General features: G+C 48.4%; 1 protein-coding gene across 2 annotated transcripts in view; it reads right to left on the reverse strand.

The window, feature by feature from the left end:
* Positions 1-17,577, reverse strand: part of EHHADH (enoyl-CoA hydratase and 3-hydroxyacyl CoA dehydrogenase) — a 244,519-nt gene that overhangs the window by 195,583 nt on the left and 31,359 nt on the right. The window lies entirely within an intron of this gene.

A 17,577-nucleotide genomic window follows, 5' to 3' on the forward strand; every position in this document is an offset into this window, starting at 1 on the left:
ACAGGTTGGTTAGGCCTGGTCTATGGGGTATAGTTACTGAAGTGTGAGTATTTTAGATTGTGGAGATGTTGCAAAGTGCTGTGAGGCGTACTGGCATATTGTAAATATACGAGAGTAAATCAATGTTGTATAATTCACAATTTACTATGATAGCCATCTTCTGTTCATACATTACACCTAAAATCAGGATTTTGGTACTTACCGATAAATCCCTTTCTCCGATTCCACAGGGGCCACTGGAGTGTAGTTACAATGGGGAGATAGTAGGTGGTATTGGTAGCTGGCACTTTAAAAATTCTCACACTGTGGCTAGCTCCTCCCCTACTATCTCCCCTCCAAGCCAGTCTACGTTAAACTGTGCCCGAGGAGAGCTGTAATAAACAAACCGTAAGGTAGAGGAGGTTAACGACGCCCTGTAAACCAGGCGAACACAAACTAAACCTGGAACAGAACCTGACAAAAAACCAGGCTAGCCTGAACCCAACAAGCAGTCATATGGTGATCTGCAATCGTTAATCAAACAAAAATCAGGAGAAACAGCGCTGGGCGGGCGTCCAGTGGCCCCTGTGGAATCGGAGAAAGGGATTTATCGGTAAGTACCAAAATCCTGATTTCTCCTTCATCCACTAGGGGCCACTGGAGTGTAGTTACAATGGGGACGTCCCAGAGCTCCCAAAAACGGGTGGGAAAGCGCTGAGAGTCCTGTAAAAACTGCTCGGCCAAACAGTGATGCAGAGGCCGTAAAAGTGTCAAACTTGTAGAATTTGACAAAACGAATGTCGGTTTGACCAAGTAGCCGCCCGACAAAATATTCATGGAGACCCCGCGGGCGGCTGCCCACGAAGGTCTTACAATGCGCGTAAAGCGCGCTGAAATGGAAAACGGAGGCTCCCTAGTAACCGCCAAGAAGACTGTCTGATGATCAGATGTATCCAACTGTCCAGCATATGCTGGGACCCCGGCTATTTAGTACGGGAGCATCGTCCAGAGCAAAGAAGAAAAAACACTTCATCGAATAGCCTGAGACCTCTGTAGAGAGAGTTGACGAGCCCTGACAACATTCAGAGAGGATTGAAAACCACTAGTGTCAGATTTATATGAAAAATGGACCTCCCCTCTGGAAGAAACGACCGCTGAGGCCGAAGCCGAGCCCGGGGAGTTGCCAATAGAGTACTCCCTGAACAAGAGGCCGAACTTACGGCCGCTAGGCTAATCTCATTTGGAAGAAAAGCGAAAAAGGCAGAGACCTAAAATTCCGGTCACTGTGGTTTGAAGCGCAGCGGAGCAAAAAACCTCCCAGAGAAACCAAAGATGAATGGTAACTGGAAGAAGGGGGAAAAACCCCTTTTATCTTCATTATGTTCCATAAAGTTTTCCCAAAGTGGCAAAAGCGAGAAGAGGTAATAGACTTCTGAAATCGGAGCCCAGTAGGCCTAACCGAACTAGGGAACTCCTCCCTTCTGAGGTCTCGTGAACAGTCACACGGGTAACCGAAACCAGTGTAAAATTGAACAAGGAGAAAAAAGGAGCCTGTTGAAGTAGACAGTCCAGTCGAGGTAGGAGCCAAGGCTCCTCTACTGACAACAGGCGTATCTGTATCTTCAAGTCATGCGTGGCCCAACCAGCGCCACCGAGAGGACTAGCACGCATAATCCCCTCCTGTGTTACTGAACCTGAAGTAGAAATAGAAAAGGAGGCAGGATAGAATAACCAGAAAACTCCCCGGAGCCCTGAGGGCCTCCACGGCTACTGCCGTCCGAGAGTAATAAAGGGTTAAAGAGTCAGTCAGAACGCCCTGAGGTCGATCCGAAATCTCCGCCCACAGCGGACCAGCTGACAAAACTCCGGGGCATGTTCCCTCACCCAGGAGTCTGACCTGGTGGCTTGATCTGGAAACAAGATTGTTGTCCCCCGCTCCGAGAGGAATGGAGGCGACCACTCATTACGTCGCAACTTGACTGAAGAAATAGAGTCTCTGGTGCCGAGGAATGAAAAAACCTCTGACGGACCCTGTTGAGAAACGTCTATGCGGAGCATAAATTGGATCTGTGTCGAATCAGAAGCTCGTGGATCCTCCGGATATTCAGAAGCCACCTAATGTACAGAGTGGGATAGTAGCAGTAAATTGTCCCATTAGGGAACCAACGTCACCCACTGCCCTTGAAAAAGAGTTATTCTGTTATCTTCCTAAACTCTGTGGGAGCGGAAGAGAGAGGAGTAAAGGACTTACAGTGAAAATGAGAATCCTGTTAAGGGGGAATCTGAGAAAAAGCCTGTCCAACGGAAATCAGTAAACAGGCATCTCTGAAGACAAGGGACACGTAAAACTCCCTTTCTTGTTTAAACTAGCAATCACAGACTAAAAGGATTGTAAGGCCAGAATAGGCCTGTCCGAGCCACTTGGCTTCGGAACGTGAAAAGAAAACAAAGGCCTGAGAACTGTCCTAATTCAAATGATATGTGAAAAACAGGGATCAACACCCTTTGCGGTTAGAAACCTATGGAGCGCAGCCTGCAGTATGACTCTCTTGTCATCGTAAATCAGCCGACCCATGCCGAGGGACTCCTGAGACGGTTGTAACCGCCCAAGCCTTCTCCCATCGACCTGCGCCTACCCTGGGACCCTGCAGGTGTAATGGGTGTATAGGATGACATAAAATCAGACTGGACTGAGGATGTTGAACCTCTGCTTCAGCCTTTTTACCCTGAGAACCCCTGGCGACGAAGATATCACCCGTGTGGAGTCAAAAACCTGAAAGGGCACGAAAAAATCTAAAGGGAAGACCAGTAAAGGTCTGTCTTGGAGCTGGGGCAGTAGTAGGAGAAATCAAAGTGGACCTACCTCCATTGGTTCAAGAAATCCTGCAGAAAGTTCCTTCCCCAGAACCATCTGCCCCGTAGGATTTCATGTTTACTTGTCACTGTCGCAGCCCCAGAGGTCGTCGGGTTAAGACAGCCCAAGCGAAGATGCAGGGTCCGAGTCTGTAGACATGGAGACCTCCAAGGAACATAAAGCAGAATCGTGATTCTGACCTGTATCAAAGTATCAATTGATCCTGATGCGAAGCATCCTGTAACCTAGAGGACAATTGTTCCCCAACCTACCTGCTCCGGACACGGTAGAACCATGCTGCCGCATATGTCGATGGATCCCTGAGCAAGGTTGCCTCAGGAAAACGGCGGCTTGATGGACCGGCGATACACCGAGGTGTATACCCTAGAGAGGTTCTGATACCATCTCCTGCCATCTGCGGGGAAAAGATAGGAAAACAAACCTTGTTTGATACCTGATATTGTGTATTCGGGTGTCTGTCGGCCGCCTACCGGAGCCTGCCCAGCTCATCCGAAACTGAACCAGTCGCTGTCATTTTCGTCAATGGCGTGGAACCCTGATGGACTTGACGTGTCCTCCTCCTTTACCTGCAGTATCAGATGAACTGCTGTATTATGTACCTGTATATTCTGAGACACTGGTTCAGATCCACAGAAAACAGACATCAGTAATGCATGGAATGTTAGCAAAGTTTCTTTTTGGAAAGGTGTGTTTGGTCCCGCTGTGATTTGATCCTGTGACCTTGGAAACCAAAGTCCAAGGGCTTACCTGATGAGCTATTGTCTGGTTAATAGTGACATTACCTGCATCATTGATCAAACAGGGGTGTGCAGGTGCGTGGAGGGCGAAGCAGATGGCTCTGCCGCATACTTCACACCTAAGAGGGAATTCTTCGACTATCCCAGGAGAGACAAACGAAAGGAGAAAAGGTGGGTTAAATAAACAGAGCCCTACGTAAGGTCTGCACTATAATGTGTAGTGACCGATACGATTAAAATAAACTTTCTGGAGCAGCGGAGACCTGAACCAGCAACGCTGCGCTGTGGGACAGGAGTCTTAGCCCTAGGCTATAGGAGTTCTCCTTAAAGTTTTGTTTGGATTCAAACCCCTGTTCAGATAGCCGCTACTAGCGTACTGAGCCGCAGCGCTATTTGTCTGATGCCTTACACGCATTCCACAATTACAAATAGCATTAGTAACTAGTGACACCAAGGAATAATAAAGGGAAGGCAACACCCCGCCCTGTATTTAGTGTACCGCTAATTAAGGTGCACCAGATGTTTCTCGGAGGTTCCGCTGGCTTTTCAAAATGGTGACCAGCCTGTGAGAAAGATGGGGGAAAATGTTATGTGCAAGATGTTATTAGAAAACATTGCAGAAGTTTTGTTTTATCCCCTATATCTGGTATTTTATGGATTTATCTATATACATACCTACACGCACTTAAAAATATATATCTATATATATATATACACATGCACAAACATAACTATATATGTATATATACACACACACCGTAGGTAAATAAATACTGCACAGTAGATTCTTTTAATTATTATTGAGCTGAGTCCCAGCTACTGTAATAGAGCAGGTTCCCTGATTTGCAAGTAAGGAAATGCTGGGTAGAGGACTCTACTGCAGGAGGAATGTATCTATATTTCAGCAGCCTGAAGTATCGAAAAGTTACAAATCCCAGAGCTGTTGCCTAGCGATGGGGAGACCTGGGAGCCCACTGAGTAAAGCGGGTTAACTGTTAATATACCTGGGACTTTATTTGTATTTGTCTCTGAGTATGCAAGATTAGCCCACTGGGCTATAGGAGACACTGCAAATATGAAGCCAGGTCTGTGCAGGGAGGAAATGGCCGCCAGAGTGAAACTCCTCTGGGCTATGCGATAAAATCTATATAGTGGATAACTGGATTAGTGCTGAGCCACTCTGACTATATCACATTCTCCTCAGCACCATGTGCATTAAACTCACATAAATGCCTATTACACTATAACAGTGGCCGGGGAGCGGAGAATGCTGAGCCCGCTGTACAGAGCGGGAGTTAGCTCCGCCCCCCGGCTATGGCGCCTTATTGCAAAACTAAGCGGGAAGCGAGCTGTACCCTCCGCTGGGCCTGCGAGTCACCGCCGGGGAGCGCTGAGCCCGCTATACAGCGCTAGTAGAGCCCTGTATCTGCTAGCCGCCGCCGGGGAGTGTTGCGCTGAACAGAGCGCGAATCACCGCCGGGGAGCGGGGAGCGCTGAGCCCGCTATACAGCGCTAGTAGAGCCCTGTATCTGCTAGCCGCCGCCGGGGAGTGTTGCGCTGAACAGAGCGCGAGTCGCCGCCGGGGAGCAGGGAGCGCTGAGCCCGCTCTACAGAGCGGGACTTAGCTCCGCCCCCTCCGTACAAGGCGCCAAATTTAAACATTGCTTTGCGCTCGAGCGGGATCCCTGTGCCGGCTCTGTGAGTCGCGCTGAGTGGGGATCTGTGCGGGGGGTGCGGGGAGCTGGGGGAGCGGAGGGTTATCAGAATGACACACACCCGTTTTTCAGTCAGGGTTGTATAAACACATACTCAGCCTCCCCCAATCATCCTGTCTGTTTCTCCATGAGGAGGACAGGTAAGGATACAATAAAGTACATTACAGCCCCAGAGAGCCCTTCTGGAGTGGGTTGTACAACAATAAACAGTGCATTGCTCTAAAAACATACATAGCCACCACAAATAAAGTATACTTCACTCACCACTGTGTTCTTGGTGGATCGGCCCCGACACACGCCGCACGCAGCGGCGTCCAGCCGGAATCTTCTGTGGTGGGGTGGTCCCGACACAAGCCGCACGCAGCGGTGTCCGACCATTTTTGATACTCACCGCTGCCATGCTGCCGGAATCTTCTGCTGGATGGAGTGGCCGCGACACGCGCCGCACGCAGCGGTGTCCGCCAACTCAGGAGAGCTCAGTGTCTCCCTCAGCCGGGGCCCATCCCTAGCCGCACGCAGCTGCGATGGGACCCCGCCGGCAGCTCCCACGGTGCAGACTGGCAGTGGCAGAGCTGCCAGTCTGTGAGTGTGTGTAAGAAAAATAAAATAATAAAGAAAAAAGAAGAAAATTCTTCAGCTAAACCCAAGTGAACCAGCTACCTCGGGCACTTAACTAAGACTGGCTTGGAGGGGAGATAGTAGGGGAGGAGCTAGCCACAGTGTGAGAATTTTTAAAGTGCCAGCTACCAATACCACCTACTATCTCCCCATTGTAACTACACTCCAGTGGCCCCTAGTGGATGAAGGAGAAAATAGGATTTTAATACCTACCGGTAAATCCTTTTCTCTTAGTCCGTAGAGGATGCTGGGGACTTTTCAAGAACCATGGGGTATAGACGGGATCCGCAGGAGACATGGGCACACTTTAAGACTTTGAATGGGTGTGAACTGGCTTCTCCCTCTATGCCCCTCTTCAGTCAGCAACAGGCTGACCATAACAGAAACACAACTCGTGTGTAACATAACCAATAACTAATAAGCAATTACTGCAGATAGAGTTCGCACTGGGACGGGCGCCCAGCATCCTCTACGGACTAGGAGAAAAGGATTTACCGGTAGGTATTAAAAATAAGATTTTACTCACCGGTAAATCTATTTCTCGTAGTCCGTAGTGGATGCTGGGACTCCGTAAGGACCATGGGGAATAGCGGCTCCGCAGGAGACTGGGCACAACTAAAGAAAGCTTTAGGACTACCTGGTGTGCACTGGCTCCTCCCACTATGACCCTCCTCCAGACCTCAGTTAGGATACTGTGCCCGGAAGAGCTGACACAATAAGGAAGGATTTTGAATCCCGGGTAAGACTCATACCAGCCACACCAATCACACCGTATAACTCGTGATACTATACCCAGTTAACAGTATGAAATATAACTGAGCCTCTCAACAGATGGCTCAACAATAACCCTTTAGTTAGGCAATAACTATAAACAAGTATTGCAGACAATCCGCACTTGGGATGGGCGCCCAGCATCCACTACGGACTACGAGAAATAGATTTACCGGTGAGTAAAATCTTATTTTCTCGGACGTCCTAAGTGGATGCTGGGACTCTGTAAGGACCATGGGGATTATACCAAAGCTCCCAAACGGGCGGGAGAGTGCGGATGACTCTGCAGCACCGAATGAGCAAACTCTAGGTCCTCCTCAGCCGGGGTATCAAACTTGTAGACTCTTGCAAAAATGTTTGAACCCGACCAAGTAACAGTTGTAAAGCCGAGACCCCTCGGGCAGCCGCCCAAGAAGAGCCCACTTTCCTCGTGGAATGGGCTTTTACAGATTTAGGGTGCGGCAGTCCAGCCGCAGAATGTGCAAGTTGAATCGTGCTACAGATCCAGCGAGCAATAGTCTGCTTAAAAGCAGGAGCACCCAGCTTGTTGGGTGCATACAGGATAAATAGCGAGTCAGTTTTCCTGACTCCAGCCGTCCTGGAAACATATACTTTTCAGGGCCCCGACTACGTCCAGTAACTTGGAATCCTCCAAGTCCCTAGTAGCCGCAGGCACCACAATAGGTTGGTTCACATGAAAACTGATACCACCTTAGGAAGGAATTGGGAACGAGTCCTCAATTCCGCCTTATCCATATAAAATACAGATAAGGGCTTTTGTATGACAAAGCCGCCAATTCTGATACACGCCTGGCCGACGCCAAGGCCCACAGCATGACCACTTTCCACGTGAGGTATTGTAGCTCCACGGATTTAAGTGGCTCAACCCAATGCGACTTCAGGAAATCCAACACCACGTTGAGATCCCACGGTGCCACTTGAGGCACAAACGGGGGCTGACTATGCAGCCCTCCCTTAACAAAAGTCTGAACTTCAGGCAGTGAAGCCAGTTCTATTTTGGAAGAAAATCGATAGAGTCGAAATCTGGACCTTACTGGAACCCAATTTTAGGCCCATAGTCACCCCTGACTGTAGGAAGTGCAGAAATCGACCTAGCTGAAATTCCTCCTTTGGGGCCTTCCTGGCCTCACATCACGCAACATATTTCCACCATATGCGGTGATAATGGTTTGCGTTCACTTCTTTCCTAGCTTTAAATAGCGTAGGGATAACTTCCTCCGGAATGCCCTTTTCCTTCAGGATCCGGCGTTCAACCGCCATGCCGTCAAACGCAGCCGCGGTACGTCTTGGAACAGACAGGCCCCCTGCTGCAGCAGGTCCTGTCTGAGCGGCAGAGGCCATGGGTCCTCTGAGATCATTTCTTGGAGTTCTGGGTACCAAGCTCTTCTTGGCCAACCCGGAACAATGAGTATAGTTCTTACTCCTCTCCTTCTTATTATTCTCATTACCCTGGGTAAGAGAGGCAGAGAAGGGAACACATACACCGACTGGTACACCCACGGTGTTACCAGAGCGTCCACAGCTATCGCCTGAGGGTCCCTTGACCTGGCGCAATATCTTTGTAGCTTTTTGCTGAGGCGGGACGCCATCATGTCCACCTGTGGCCTTACCCAACGGTGTACAATCATTTGGAAGACTTCTGGATGAAGTCCCCACTCTCCCGGGTGTCTTCTGAGAAAGTCTGCTTCTCAGTTGTCCACTCCGGGAATGAACACTGCTGACAGTGCTAACACATGATTTTCCGCCCATCGGAGAATCCTTGTGGCTTCTGCCATCGCCATCCTGCTTCTTGTGCCGCCCTGTCGGTTTACATGAGCGACCGCCGTGATGTTGTCTGACTGGATCAGCACCGGCCGGTGTTGAAGCAGGGGTCTAGCCTGACTTAGGGCATTGTAAATGGCCCTCAGTTCCAGAATATTTATGTGTAGGGAAGTCTCCTGACTTTTCCATAGCATTGGAAGTTTCTTCCCTGTGTGACTGCCCCCCAGCCTCGAAGGCTGGCATCCGTGGTCACCAGGACCCAGTCCTGTATGCCGAATCTGCGGCCCCCTAGAAGATGAGCACTCTGCAGCCACCACAACAGCGACACCCTGGCCCTTGGAGACAGGGTTATCCGCCGATGCATCTGAAGAAGCGACCCGGACCACTTGTCCAACAGATCCCACTGGAAGATCCTTGCATGGGACCTGGCGAATGGAATTTCTTCGTAAGAAGCTACCATCTTTCCCAGGGCTCGCGTGCATTGATGCACCGACACCTGTATTTGTATTAGGAGGTCTCTGTCTAGAGACGACAACTCCTTGGACTTCTCCTCCGGTGAGAAATCCATTTTTCTTGTTCTGTGTCCAGAACCATACCCAGGAACAGTAGACGCGTCGTAGGAACCAGCTGCGGCTTTGGAATATTCAGAATCCAGCCGTGCTGTTGTAGCACTTCCCGAGTTAGTGCTACTCCGCCGAACAACTGCTCCCTGGACCTCGCCTTTATAAGGAGATCGTCCAAGTACGGGATAATTATTTCGGCCATTACCTTGGTAAATACCTCGGTGCCGGGGACAGACCAACGGCAACGTCTGGAATTGGTAATGACAATCCTGTACCACAATTTTGAGGTACTCCTGGTGAAGAGGGTAAATAGGGACATGCAGGTAAGCATCCTTAATGTCCAGTGATACCATGAAATTCTCCAGGCTTGCAATAATCGCCCTGAGCGATTCCATTTTGAACTTGAACCTTCGTATATAAGTGTTCAAGGATTTCAATTTTAGAATGGGTCTCACCGAACCGTCTGGTTTCGGTACCACAACATTTTGGAATAGTAACCCCGGCCTTGTTGAAGGAGGGGTACCTTGATTTCACCTGCTGGAAGTACAGCTTGTGAATTGCCGCCAGTACTACATTTCTCCGAGGGCAGCAGGCAAGGCTGATGTGAGGTAACGGCGAGGGGGAGTCGCCTCGAACTCCAGCCTGTATCCCTGTGATACTACTTGCAGAACCTAGGGATCCACCTGTGGGCAAGCCCACTGGTCCCTGAAGTTCCCGAGACTCGCCCCCACCGCACCTGTCTCCACCTGTGGAGCCCCAGCGTCATGCGGTGGACTCAGAGGAAGCGGGGGAAGATTTTTGATCCTGGGAACTGGCTGTCTGGTGCAGCTTTTTCCTTCTTCCCTTGTCTCTGCAGAAGGAAGCGCCTTTGACCCGCTTGCTTTTCTGAAGCCGAAAGGACTGTACCTGAAAATACGGTGCTTTCTTAGGCTGTGAGGAAACCTGAGGTAAAACATTTTCTTCCCAGCTGTTGCTGTGGATACGAGGTCCCAGAGACCATCCCCAAACAATTCCTCACCCTTATAAGGCAGAATCTCCAAGTGCCTTTTAAAGGCAGCATCACCTGTCCACTGCCGGGTTTCTAATACCCTCCTGGCAGAATGGACATTGGCCCTCATTCCGAGTTGTTCGCTCGGTAAAAATCTTCGCATCGCAGCGATTTTCCGCTTAATGCGCATGCGCAATGTCCGCACTGCGACAAGTAAATTTGCTATGCACTTAGTAATTTTACTCACGGCTTTTTCATCGGTCTGGCGATCGTAATGTGATTGACAGGAAATGGGTGTTACTGGGCGGAAACAGGCCGTTTTATGGGCGTGTGGGAAAAAACGCTACCGTTTCCGGAAAAAACGCAGGAGTGGCCGGAGAAACGGAGGAGTGTCTGGGCGAACGCTGGGTGTGTTTGTGACGTCAAACCAGGGACGACAAGCACTGAACTGATCGCAGATGCCGAGTAAGTCTGAAGCTACTCAGAAACTGCTACGAGGTGTGTAATCGCAATATTGCGAATACTTCGTTCGCAATTTTAAGATGCTAAGATTCACTCCCAGTAGGCGGCGGCTTAGCGTGAGCAACTCTGCTAAAATCGCCTTGCGAGCGAACAACTCGGAATGAGGGCCATTGCATTAATTCTGGATGCCAGCCGGCAAATATCCCTCTGTGCATCCTTCATATATAAGACGACGTCTTTAATATGCTCTATGTTAGCAAAATATTATCCCTGTCTAGGGTATTAATATTATCTGACAGGGTATCAGACCACGCTGCAGCAGCACTATTTATGCTGAGGCAATTGCAGGTCTCAGTATAGAACCTGAGTGTGTATATACAGACTTCAGGATAGCCTCCTGCTTTTTATCAGCAGGCTCCTTCAAGGTGGCCGTATCCTAAGATGGCAGTGCCACCTTTTTTGACATACGTGTGAGCGCCTTATCCACCCTAGGGGATATCTCCCAACGTGACCTATCCTGTGGCGGGAAAGGGTACGCCATCAGTAACTTTTTAGAAATTACCAGTTTCTTATCGGGGGAACCCACGCTTCTTTACACACTTCATTCACTCATCTGATGGGGGAACAAAACACTGGCTGCTTTTTCTCCCCAAAAATAAAACCCCTTTTATGTGGTACTTGGGTTCATGTCAGAAATGTGTAACACATTTTTCATTGCCGAGATCATGTAACGGATGTTCCTAGTGGATTGTGTATATATCTCAACCTCATCGACACTGGAGTCAGACTCCGTGTCGACATCTGTGTCTGCCATCTGAGGTAACAGGCTTTTTTTTGAGCCCCTGATGGCCTTTGAGACGCCTGGGCAGGCGCGGGCTGAGAAGCCGGCTGTCCCACAGCTGTTACGTCATCCAGCCTTTTATGTAAGGAGTTGACATTTAATACCTTCCACCTATCCATTCACTCTGGTGTCGGCCCCACAGGGGGCGACATCCCATTTATCGGCCTCTGCTCCGCCTCCACGTAACCTTCCTTATCCAACATGTCGACACAGCCGTACCGACATACCGCACACACACAGGGAATGCTCTGACTGAGGACAGGACCCCACAAAGTCCTTTGGGGAGACAGAGAGAGAGTATGCCAGCACACACCAGAGCGCTATATAATGCAGGGATTAACACTATAACTGAGTGATTTTTCCCCCAATAGCTGCTTGTATACATATATTGCGCCTAAATTTAGTGCCCCCCCTCTCTTTTTAACCCTTTGAGCCTGAAAACTACAGGGGAGAGCCTGGGGATCTGTCTTCCAGCTGCACTGTGAAGAAAAAATGGCGCCAGTGTGCTGAGGGAGATAGCCCCGCCCCTTTTTCGGCGGACTTTTCTCCCGCTTTTTTATGGATTCTGGCAGGGGTAATTTATCACATATATAGCCCTGGGACTATATATTGTGATGATTTGCCAGCCAAGGTGTCTTATATTGCTGCTCAGGGCGCCCCCCCCCAGCGCCCTGCACCCATCAGTGACCGGAGTGTGAGGTGTGCATGAGGAGCAATGGCGCACAGCTGCAGTGCTGTGCGCTACCTTGTTGAAGACAGAAGTCTTCCGGAAAATCGGCGGCAGAACACTTCTTTCTTCTGGCTCTGTAAGGGGGCCGGCGGCGCGGCTCCGGGAACGAACACCAAGGTCGGGTCCTGCGGTCGATCCCTCTGGAGCTAATGGTGTCCAGTAGCCTAAGAAGCCCCAAGTACCACCTGTTAGGTAGGTTCGCTTCTTCTCCCCTTCTCCCCTCACTCGCTGCAGTGAGTCTGTTGCCAGCAGATCTCACTGTAAAATAAAAAACCTAAATATACTTTCTTTCTAGGAGCTCAGGAGAGCCCCTAGTGTGCATCCAGCTCAGCCGGGCACAAGATTCTAACTGAGGTCTGGAGGAGGATCATAGTGGGAGGAGCCAGTGCACACCAGGTAGTCCTAAAGCTTTCTTTAGTTGTGCCCAGTCTCCTGCGGAGCCGCTATTCCCCATGGTCCTTACGGAGTCCCAGCATCCACTTAGGACGTCAGAGAAATCCTATTTTCTCATACGTCCTAGAGGATGCTGGGGATGCTTCAAGAACCATGGGGTTTATACCAAAGCTCCAGAACGGGCGGGAGAGTGCGGATGACTCTGCAGCACCGATGGACCAAACATGAGGTCCTCCTCAGCCAGGGTATCAAACCTGTAGAATTTAGCAAAAGTGTTTGAACCTGACCAAGTAGCAGCTCGGCAATGCTGTAACGCCGAGACCCCTCGGGCAGCCGCCCAAGATGAGCCCACCTTTCTCATAGAATGGGCTTTCACCGATTTCGGCAACGGCAATCCCACAGTAGAATGAGCATGCTGAAATCGTATTATAGATCCAGCGTGCAATAGTCCAATCTTGTTGGGAGCATACAGGACAAACAGAGCCTCCGTTTTCCTATATCTGAGCCGTTCTGGCGACATAAATTTTCAAAGCTCTGACCACATCGAGAGACTTCGATTCCGCCAAGGCTTCAGTAGCCACTGGCACCACTATAGGTTGGTTCATGTGAAGCGATGAAACCACTTTTGGTAGAAATTGCTGACGAGTTCTCAACTCCGCTCTATCTACATGGAATATCAAATAGGGGCTCTTGTGAGACAAAGCCGATAAATCAGACACTCGCCTTGCAAATGCCAAGGCCAACAGCATGACCACTTTCCAAGTGAGGAATTTGCGCTCAACCTTATGCAAAGGTTCAAACCAATGAGATTGCAGGAACTGCAACACCACGTTAAGATCCCACGGTGCCACTGGGGGCACAAAGGGAGGTTGGATGTGTAGCACTCCTTTCACGAAGGTCTGAACTTCTGGAAAGGAGGCCAATTCTTTCTGAAAGAAAATTGACAAGGCCGAAATTTGTACATTAATGGAGCCTAACTTTAGGCCCGCATCCACACCTGCTTGTAAAAAAATGGTGTCAAAGTCGAAAAATATTATGCTACACACTGCCATATAATCACCCCATGCGCTTGCCCGCTGCACGTGCACATTCTCTCCCGTGCGTGCGCATATTCGCAGTTGCGTAAAGTAGTTTCTACGGGCGTGCGCATTGACGCGTGGTATGTGCATTTACGGTAGAGTTTGTGTGCGTCTAGCGGGCGACTCAAATGTTACATAGTAAATCCAAATAGTATGTTTTATAGGTAATGTTCCCCTTAATAATAACTAAGTTTGTTTATTGTAACTGGTCGCTGGACAGAGGAATTCCTCTTTGCATGATATGAAGGGTCAGACAGGGTTTGAGCAGTGGTGTTTGGTACCTAACTAAAGAACATTTTATTAGAAACAATCCGGTGCTGGTTAGGTAGAGATTAATCGCTCCTGCGTATAGTTATGTCTATTAGTAGTTTCTGGACATTTACTATATTTGCGGTTCATTATCCATGCGGCGGGAATTCTGAGATTCCCTCCCACCTGAGCAGTTTGATATAGTCACAGCCCACCTGTTCAAACTGACCTATGACCTTTTGTTATGATGCGGGGAGACATTCCTGTGTCCAATGAACAATGAGATTATAGGTCCCTTTGTAGTGTACTGTACGCAGTGTATAAAAGAACAGCCAGCCTGGCCAGCTCAGTCTCTCACTCCACAAACGGTTTTCATCTTGACTAACTCGGAGCTGGTACCAGGACTGCGCAGCGAATCATTCCCCAGTGTGTGTAAGTAATTCTCTGTAACCAACTTGTTCCCTGTTTGTATTTGCCATATTCTCTCTCTCTGTTATTGTATAGGATTAAGACGCTATTGTATATTTATGTGTAGTTATTCTGCTTAGATATTGATGTTAGCCTGTAGTGTATGAACTGTTAACTGTTTACCCTTTTTCACATAGCTAGATATTGTTAGTAAAGGTGTTGGAACCTTAGCAAGGTATTGTGTGTTTATTACATTACTGAGGGTATTCGGAGCGTCTCAATCGCTCAAGCAGCTTTTGTATTAACAAGGTTAAGCAGCGTTATATCGCTAAGGTATTTCAGTAGTAAGATTTACAGTACAAATTCAATCTTTCATTGTGTTGCATACAAGGTTTACTGAGTGTCATCCCGTGAGCGTCTGCGCCGCTCGTGTTCCCCTCGTGGTCACGAGCGTATGCTACGCTGTTTGCGTAACATTACGGTAGTCGGCTGCCTATAGCGTGCTCGACACCAAGCGTTAAGCTGTGAGCGAGCGTGCCGCATGTGCGTCTCGACCACGGCTAAGCGTCGGCTACACTAAGTGCGTACCCTTACGGTACCCCATACGCCAATTGCGTACTGAGTCTCTTACCCACATATAGTGAATGTTATAAGATAAATATTTAGCTTTATCAATTGGCGGCTCGTCCGTCCTCCACATATCTGCACTAGCGAACGCAGACTTTATCTGTCAGCAAGGGCGGGAAGGCAGTATCCCTTCGTATCCGTATTGGTGGTGAGGGATACAGTAGTGCTGACTAGATAAGCGTCTGCATCGCTACGCTGTAGGAGTGCTGGTGGAATCTGGAACCGGAAGGTAAGAACAAAACGCTATTGTCTTTTAAAACTGTTTATCTCTGTTTTGCGTACGCAACACACGCACACACCTGCATTTCTTTTATTTGTGTATTTTCACGACTCACCTTCCTGCTTGCCATTTATCATTGATAACGTGCTGAGAAAGATTTGTTGCTATTGGTAGTTAAAAGTAATATTAATACGTTAAGGAGTAATTTGTAAAACACGCACACGGCTTGCCTAAGATACAAGGAAGTTCTGTGTGGTGCTCGGTAGATGATTAGAGTTAAAGATCATTTACATTGATATAAACGTGTTAGTTGTATTTCTGTGGATATACCTGGCTTGCGTACATGTGTCTCTAACAAAGGGCGGGACTAGCGTACGCGACGCAAGGGCCGACGCACGGAGCGTATATTACGCAACGGAGCGTCTGGGTACGCCCACATAATACAAATCACACGATAGTATTGTTTTAGTAGGCGATATGGAGGCAACGAGATAATAGCGCAAATCAATCTCAGTGTCCTAAATTTTAAGCTAATAGATCCTTCTCTAGTTGCAACTCCTCGGGATTAGCCTGCGATACTGAATGAAAGGGATTTCTGCGCAGAAACGAAAGTAAAGAGTATATGAGGTGAAAGAGTGTGTATACATATATATAAGTTTCTAATTTTTGTGTAGAACCACAGGAAATCATCGAGTTCTCGTGAGGTACATACGTGTAAGTGACGGCACGGTGGCTTGGGAGGCATCCCTTGTTAAACATATTAAAAGAAGAGCATTAGAGTATAGCAGACCAAGAGGTCTACTGTAGTACGGACCAGGAGGTCCAGGTACAGCAGACTAGGAAGTCCGCTATATAAAAGTCAAGAAGCACAACACCAGGAAGGGTTGGTGCGGAACCCATATAGGCCATTAAGCTCCGGCTGAAGGAATTCGCAGCAACAATTTTCGATTCCACTGGTCGCTCCGCACATAAGATTAGTTGCTTATGTGCAGAACGATTGTACCGCACGTAATTGTGTGCATTAGTTAGTAACTTGACCCAGTAGCATTTGCGTACGCTAGAGGGGTCATAAACGCTATTTGTACATTCTAACGTGATTTGTGTAATTTTTTTTTATTTTAAGGGAGGTTCGCTGGTCACTCGGGAATTCTCTAACAACCAATAGTTACTGGAAAGGGTTAAGTGCTCTGCGGATCACACCCACATGTTCCAGTAAATAGAGGTTCAGGTCGCAGGGGCCCTAGGTTGAGTACGCCAGCGCTAAGGCAGTGTGCGGGCGTATTGGTCAACGTGGGCGAGTGAGTGGAGGTACTCGGTAAACTTCCGCCGCCGGCCTACCCCGGACATCTTGGTTTTTGTAAGGGTTCGCTGAAGACCCTGATTTGAAGGTCAGAGGTAGTGAAAGCAACACCTGCAAAGATGGGGGCCAGTTGTTCAGGTAGGGGGCGATCAACCTCGGTTCAGGTTGACTTAGTAAACCGATCAATCGGGTCGGCAAGGTATATCATGTGTGAGAAATACGGTTCACACAGAGGTTTTGTGTGATGAATGGGAAAGAATGACTGTGCATGACGGGGAAAAGTTCCCACGGGTAGGCAGTTTTAGTCCCGAGGTGTTACAAAATCTAAGGAGAAGGACATGTCTCATTAAATCTGCAAAGAGACGGATCAAACATTATGATTATTTACAGTTATGGCAACAGGAAGGTGAAATACAGAGAGGATTGGCTCAAGCGGCTGGATCTAACTCCGCTCCACCACCACCATACATAACGGGAGAGAAGGTGGTTACAGAGAATGGCACACTGGTGTATGATAAACATGCACTTAGTAACTGTATAAATGTTAAGAATAATGTAACTAAGATTGTTGATGCTAATACTAACCCGTGCAAGCTGTACCCTGTTTTAAACTTTCCCCAGGATTGTGACCAAGAGGATGAACCCACAACAATATCGGCACTCTCTCTAGCAGCCACCATAGCAGAAACAACAGTGGGCACGTCCCAACCAGTAAGAGCAGTATCAAAGGCCCCTAGTGGAGGGACAGGTGAGGTCGTATCAACTAGTAAGTACGGCACTGTACACTATGCTGAAACCATTGCACCACATGCTGTAGAATCTACTTAGAATGATGTTATTGAGCTTAATCCCGTTAGGGTAATTGCAGTACCAAATGGGAAAACTGACACTTCAGGAGTCACTCCTGTCAGACACATCGCCATGCACTGCCCCTTTTCCCGAATGGAATTAAGATCAATGGTGTCTGAATTCCCTGATCCTAGGAAAGATCTAGTTGCAAGCCAGAAGTACATTAGAGATCTGGGAAATACTGTGGAGCCTAATAACAAAGACTGGCAGATGTTGCTGAGGGCATGTTTACCCTCCAATATAGACTCAGCGAGATTTATAGCTGACTGTAAATTAGACGAAGAGGTACCCCTTACGGATGTGTACAACCAAGATAATGTAAAGAGAATAAATTTACAGTTAAGAGAGTATTTCCCAGCTGTTGCTAAATGGAACAAGATTTTCTCCATCA

The sequence above is a fragment of the Pseudophryne corroboree genome, chromosome 7, assembly GCF_028390025.1.
Source record: "Pseudophryne corroboree isolate aPseCor3 chromosome 7, aPseCor3.hap2, whole genome shotgun sequence".
NCBI classification, from domain to species: domain Eukaryota; kingdom Metazoa; phylum Chordata; class Amphibia; order Anura; family Myobatrachidae; genus Pseudophryne; species Pseudophryne corroboree.